The sequence below is a fragment of the Myotis nattereri genome, assembly GCF_964212035.1.
Source record: "Myotis nattereri genome assembly, chromosome: 11".
Lineage (NCBI taxonomy): Eukaryota > Metazoa > Chordata > Mammalia > Chiroptera > Vespertilionidae > Myotis > Myotis nattereri.
The window spans coordinates 36,455,191-36,462,650 of NC_138086.1; positions in this window are offsets into that span (position 1 = coordinate 36,455,191).

The window sequence follows — 7,460 nt, forward strand, 5'->3', positions numbered from 1 at the left end:
TCCTGGTCAGGGCACATGTGCGGTTGCAGACTCAATCCCCAGTGTGGGGCATGCAGGAGGGAGGCAGCTGATCAATGATTCTCTCATATCATTGAAGTTTCTATCTTTCTCTTCCCCTTCCTCTCCCTCTAAAATAAAAACATGTCTAAAAAATAAATTTCATAAAAATAAAAAAGTAAATAAATATATTTATTTTAAAATAATTTTAGATACACAGGTAGTTACAAAGATAGTCCAGAAGAATTCCCTATACCACTCACCAATGGTTACATGACATTATTATAGTATACTAGAGGCCCGGTGCACAAAAATTTGTGCACTTGGTGGGAAAGGGGGGCCCCCTCAGCCCGGCCTGTGCCCTCTCGCAGTCTGGGACTCCTCGGGAGATAACGACCTGCTGGCTTAGGCCTGCTCCCGGGTGGCAGAGGGCAGGCCCAATCCCTAGGTGCAGCCCCTGGTCGGGCTCAGAGCAGGGCCAATTGGGGAGTTGGGGCGCCGCCCCTGTCATGCACAGAGCAGGGCGGATCGGGAGGTTGCAATGCCACCCTCAGTCACGCTCAGGGTAGGGCTGATTGGGGGGTTGGGGCACCCCACCCTGTCACACTCAAGGCAGGGTCGATGGGGAGGTTGCGACGCCACCCCATCACTCACAGAGCAGGGCCCATCAGGGGGGTTGGGGCTCCGTACCCTGTCACGCACAGAGCAGGGTTGATCAGGTGGTTGGGGAGCTCCCTCTGTCATGCACAGAGCAGGGCCAATAGGGGAGTTGGGGCACCGCCCCCTATCACACACAGAGCAGGGCAGATCAGGGGGTTGGGGTGCCGCACCCTGTCACACTCAGGGCAGGGCTGATGGGAAGGTTATGGCTCTACCCCGTCACACACAGAGCAGGGCCCGTGGGGGGCGGTTGGGGCATCGCCCTCTATCACCCACAGAGCAGGGCTGATCAGGGGGTTGGGGCGCTGCCACTGTCACACTCAGGGCAGGGCCGATGGGGAGGTTATGGCTCTACCCCGTCACACACAAAGCAGGGCCCGTGGCAGGGCAGGGTTGGGGCGTTGCACCCTGTCACACACAGAGCGGGGCTGATCAGGGGGTTGGGGCGCCGCACCCTGTCACACACAGAGCCACAGGGCGATCAGGGGGTTGTGGAGCTCCCCCCTATCAGGCACAGAGCAGGGCTGATCAGGGGGTTGGGGCACCTTCTCCTGCCACGAACACAGCAGGGCCGATAGGGAGGTTGTGGCCCCACCCCGTCACACACAGAGCCGCAGGGCGATCAGGGGGTTTGGGCGCTGCCCCGTCACGCTGATCCCAGTGCTGGGAGGCATATTACCCTTTTACTATATAGGATAGAGGCCTGGTGCACATGTGGGGGCCAGCTGGTTTGCCCTAAAGGGTGTCCTGGATCAGGGTGGGGGTCCCCACTGGGGTGCCTGGCCAGCCTGGGTGAGGGGATGATGGCTGTTTGCAGCTGGTCACACACCCTTCAGGGTGGGGGTCCCCACTGGGGTGCCTGGCCAGTCTGGGTGAGGGGCTGAGGGCTGTTTTCAGGCTGGCAGATGACAGAAGCTCCCAACTGCTCCTTTTTTTCTTTTTTCTTTTATTCTGGCTCCAGCTCTGAGGCCTCTGCTGCTGAAAGCAGGTATCTGGTTTGTTTTGGTTCTATAATCGAAACAATGTATAACTCCAGCTCTGAGATCCCGGCTCGCTGAAAGCAGGTTTCTGGGGTTTTGTTTAGCTTCTATATTTGTTACAATGTTTCAAACTGCAAGATCAGAGGCCGGCAAGGCAGGCGGGAAACGTTGGTTTCCTCCGTCACTGTAGCAAGCAAGCCTCATGTTAGTTTCAAGCTGCCTGGCTGCCAGCCGCCATCTTGGCTGGCAGTTAATTTGCATATCGCCCTGATTAGCCAATGGGAAGAGTAGTGGTCATACGCTAATTACCTGTTTCTCTTTTATTAGATAGGATAGAAATCATGAAATGGATATTGGTGCAGTGTATGTATAATTCTAGGCGATTTCATCACAAGTGCTGATTTCTCCCCTTCTGTACCTGGTCTTTTCACCCTGTTAACAGGACTGTCCCAGAGCAAAAGCTTTAAATTTTGATGACACGCCCTGTATCACTGTTTTCTTTTATAGATGGTGCTTTTGAAACATATATATTTTTTATTGATTTCAGAGGGGGAGAGATATAGAAATATTAATGAGAATCATTGATCAGCTGTCTCTTGTACGTCCCCCATTGGGGATCAAGCATGTGCCCCGCTGACCAGGAATTGAACCATGACCTCCTGGTTCAAAGGTCAACACAACCTCTGAGGCCAAGCATAGATTGTGATTTTGGTGCCACTTCGAACAACTTTTCATCAAGACCTAGGTCTCGAAGATTTTTTCCTGTGTCATCTTCTATAGATTTTATGCCTTAACATTTTACATTTGTATATGACATTTTATTTTTTTATTTTTTATTTTTTTAAATATATTTTATTGATTTTTTACAGAGAGGAAGGGAGAGAGATAGAGAGTTAGAAACATCGATGAGAGAGAAACATCGATCAGCTGCCTCCTGCACATCTCCTACTGGGGATGTGCCCGCAACCCTGGTACATGCCCTTGACCGGAATCGAACCTGGGACCTTTCAGTCCGCAGGCCGACGCTCTATCACTGAACCAAACCGGTTTCGGCTGTATATGACATTTTAAAATTTCTTGTTAATCCTCATCCAAGGATATTTTTCCCATTGATTTTGAGAGTGAAAGGGAGGGGTAGAGACACAGAGAGAAACATTGATGAGAGAGACTCACCGATTGGTTGCCTCCCCCACACACCCAACCAGGGCAGGGATCAAGCCTGCAACAAAGGCATGTGTCCTTGACCAGAATCGAACCCAGACCCTTCAGTCCTTGGGCAGACTCTCTAACCACTAAGCAATCAGCCAGGGCACAGCTGTGACAGTTTTTAAAGAAAAAGTAGATGTTCACGTTTTATGTGTACTCTCCTGGTTTTCCTATCTTGGCAAATAAAATTCACAATTTTAACAAGGGGTGGTTCAAGAAACAAATGGACAAACAAAAGAATACATCTGCAAACCATGATTGACTCACGGACCATTAATCTACAATCTTTTGTATAGAGCGAGCACAGGAATACTCCCCCTGAATGTTCCAAGGACAGACCACTGTGACCTCAGGGAAGAAAGAAAACATTTAACCTTTGAAAAACTCCATTTTTAGTCCTTTCAGATTCTGCACGACAATTGTAGATGACTGCTGACCAAGGAATGTGCTGGGTATCTCCCACGACAGTGAGGGCTGTTCCCAAGTGCATTAAGAAAGGTTGGTTACCAAAAAAAAAAAAAAAAAAAAAAAAAAAAATCGGCGGAGGGATGGCTCGTATCTCGAAAAACTCGTTAGTCGGGACACTCGTAAGGCCCCACTGTATTTGTTTTGTGTCTGGTTTAAAGAAAACACAAGTGTGCCGTATTTGATATTCTAGTTAATTTCTGTTGGAAGAAGCAAAGATATTTATTTTTTACTTTTTTAAAGAAAAAAAAAGAAAAAGAAAGGTTGGTCACCAAAGCTACAAAATAAACTCTCCCAATAAAGGAATCTAGGAGCCCTGGCAACGAGGTCCTTTGACACAGGGTTTTGGAGAGCCAAGCTGCAGAGATAAAATTCCATCATCAAAACTATTACACGCCCCCAAAGCTTAAGAATCAGCTTGTGCCCTAACCAGCTTGGCTCAGTGGATAGAGCGTCGGCCTGTGGACTCAAGGGTCCCCGGTTCGATTCTGGTCAAGGGCATGTACCTTGGTTGCGGGCACATCCCCACTGGGGAGTGTGCAGGAGGCAGCTGATTGGTGTTTCTCTCTCATCGATGTTTCTAACTCTCTATACCTCTCCCTTCCTCTCTATAAAAATAATCAATAAAATATTAAAAAAAAAAAAAAAGAATCAGCTTGTATCACCAACAGGTTTAAACCCAGGGTTGTTTTTATAAGGTGGGACTTTGAAAGAAATTCCTCTAACCGATTTCTTGAACCTCAGCCATGCGCTTTCCACCTGCAAGTATCTTCTGTGAACAAATTCAGTTGGCACGGAGCTGCTCCAGAGAAAAGTAAAATCAACCAGAAAATGCTGCTTTCTCCTTGCCTATCACAAATAACCCAATAGCCAAGAAAACAGCATAATTTGAGCTTTTACTAAAGAACCACCACAAACCACCAAACTTCAGGGAACAGAGGGTAGTCCAGGAGGTTCCCAACCATTCACAGGAGGAAGACTCAGCTTGAAGAAACTGGAACAGGATTGGCACCTGCCAAGGGAAGCTGGGGGAGGAGGGCGAAGTGCAAGACGACGCACTGTGTTAGGGAGACTTCCCGACATGAACCCTCAGGGGGTGCAAGGAAAACGTGCAGCTTGGGCAGCGTATACTTCATGGAATGTACAGAGTTTCCTGTGTGAAGTTCGGGATGGGCCTTTCAAACTCTAAAACCAGAATCCAGTTTTCCCACCGAAACACAGAGTATTCGCGGTACGTGAGACTTAGGAGAACCACTCAAACTGGCTGCGTATCCTCTGTCCTTTCCTAAGAGGCGGCCTCAGGGCTTCCTCTGCACCTTTTCTCGTTCGCGGATGAAGACGTACTTCTTGGAGGCCACCCGCCCAAGCAGAGGAACCACGACGGTCGGAGAGGGATCAAAGGCGGGAAAAGCGGTGGTCCTGAGCCGACGACTGGCCGAGACCCTGCATTTCCCCACGTGGCCCCTTCCTGCAGGGCCATGCACAGCTCCCGCACCGAAACCGCGCCTCCCTCCCCGGACGCGGAACGAACTCCAGGCCGCGGGAGGGGCCGGAGACTAGGCCGGACCCGCCACCTCCACAGTCGCTCACACCGGGCCCGGGTGTGCCACAGCCCTTTGCGGCTCCGCCCGGCACCGACCCCAGAACAGAGAACACAGAACGCGCCCCCCTGCCTCGAGCCTCCTCCCGCTTCGCCCTAACGCGCAGGTCCAGCCCCGGCGCGGTGCACGCTGGGACTTGAGGCCGGCCGGGCCCCGGATGCTCGGCTCCAACAGCGCCCCCTGCGGCCTGGAGGAGCGAACGCCGCCTGCAGGAGCCGCCAGAGCTGCACTTACCTGCTCTGGAGCCCAGCCTAGCTGCCCCAGGACGGATCCTGGCACTCTGCTGGGGGCTCGAGGGCGACGGACAGAGACCGAGGCGAATTGAACGAGCTGGAGAGGGACGAAGACGGAGGTGGAAACGCACAGTCAGCTGGGAATGGATGGAAAGGGGACAGGGACGGGACACTTCACTGAGACAGGGGGGCGGGGGGAGGTCTGGTTCCTCCCCAAAGTCGACCCCAGTCACCTGTGAGGTGACCCCGGGAATCAGATTGCTAGGCGGTCAGACAATCAAGGGGCATTAACAAGCAGGTCCCCTGTAGTCAATTGGAGGCCACCTTGCTGGGGACTCGAGTGTGCAGACCACCCTCGGAACTGTCCCTGAGCGGAGGTCGGGTGTTCCTCCAAGTCCTGCCCCGGGTAGGTGAGGGCACTCCTGGCCAATCGGGACACAGGCCACGCTGATTAGCTGTCCGCTTCTGTGGATACCTCTGATCAGGTTGAGGGAGTTCATTTCCTAGTTTAATAAGAGTTCTGTTGTGAGTGGATAGTTTGTTTTCTCATATTCTTTTTCTTTCTTTTTAAAAAATATATTTTTACTGATTTCAGAGAGGAAGGGAGAGAGAGAGAGAGAGAGAGAGAGAGAGAGAGAAACATCAATGATGAGAGAGAATCATTGATGGGCTGCCTCATGCACGACCCACACTGGGGACTGAGACAGCAACAGGGCAGGTGCCCGACAGGGAATCTAACAGTGACCTCCTGATTCATAGGTCTATGCTCAACCACTGAGCCACGCCAGCTGGGCTCATAATGCCTTTCTATATCAACATACTAGTATATTACAATGTGGTTTCAACAAATGAATTTTAAGGGGACACACACATTCAGTTTCATATGACCCAGGGAAGGATTTCTTAAACACAACCCCCAAATCAAAACCTTTATAAGAGTCCGGTCACAGTGACTCAGTGGCTGAGCACCAACCTATGAACCAGGAGGTTACCATTCAGTTCCCAGTTGGGGCCAGTCCTCAGTGGGGGTGTGCAGGAGGCAGCCGATCAGCCTATCTATGATTCTCTCTCATCAGTGATGTTTCTATCTCTCTCTCCCTTCCTCTCTCAAATCAATAAAAATATATTTTTAAAAAACTTACAAGATAAATTTGATGATAACAACATTTAATTTTTCATCTGACAAAAACTTCCTTAAACAAGAGACTATGGGTTGTGAAAAACATAAGATGGAGAATGGATTTGTACCACAATATCAGAAAGATGAAAACATTATGGAGATGTGTTGCACAACAATTTGAATGTACTTAACTCTGCTGAACTATCCACCTAAAATGAATTTTATGTTGTGGTTTGTTTTTTTTTTACCACAATTAAAATAACAGATTATTTTATAACCAATAAATATATGAAAAGATGCTCAACATTTCTAAAAATCAGAGGAATGAAAATTAATTAAAAAAAATAGAGAGGCACCATTTTCACTCCCTTCACAAAACAGGATAAATTGAGACTTAACTGGATCAAGAGTGGGTGAGGGGAAATGATCTTTTCCTTTGCTCAAAATGGAAGTATAATTGGTATACTCAGTATAGAGAAAATGTTGGCAATAAGATATTGTAGGGGAAATTTAAAAATTACATAAAACCACCTTGGCCAATGTGGCTCAGTTTGTTGGGCATCATCCCATGCACCAAAAGGCTGTCGGTTTGATTCCTGGTCAGGGCACATGCCTGGGTTTCAGGTTGGATCCCAGATAGGGGGCATGCTGGAGGCAGCCAATCATTGTTTTGCTCTCACATGAATGTTTCTCTCTCTCTCTCTCTCTCTCTCTCTCTCTCTCTCTCTCCCTTTCCCTTCCTCGCTCTCTAAAAATCAATTTAAAAATCTTTTTTAAAATTAAAAAAAGATAGGAACCTAATAAAAACAGCACAGTTTTATTCATTTTAAATGATTAAAAATAATTACCTTTAAACTACCTGAAATTTTCTAGTGAAAGTGGGTATAAGAAGGGGTAAATTATGTTGAAGTAGTGGATGGAATATTATCTGAAATCAGATGGAAAATTGTAACACCAGATGTGGAAAGGTAGGGCTGCCCACAGATTCCTGAACCTCTGAAACTATAAGATATAATACAGATTTCTCATTCAAAGCTGCTAGAATCGAGGTATTTTGTTATATAGCAGTCTCTAAATAATGCAGAGTCCTTCTGCCGTTGAATCAAACAAGCCCCTGGACCTCTTGGGAAAGCATAAGAAAGATAGCGATTTGGTAATGCAAGAGAAATTCAAGGAAACAAAAAGTTTTATGTTATCA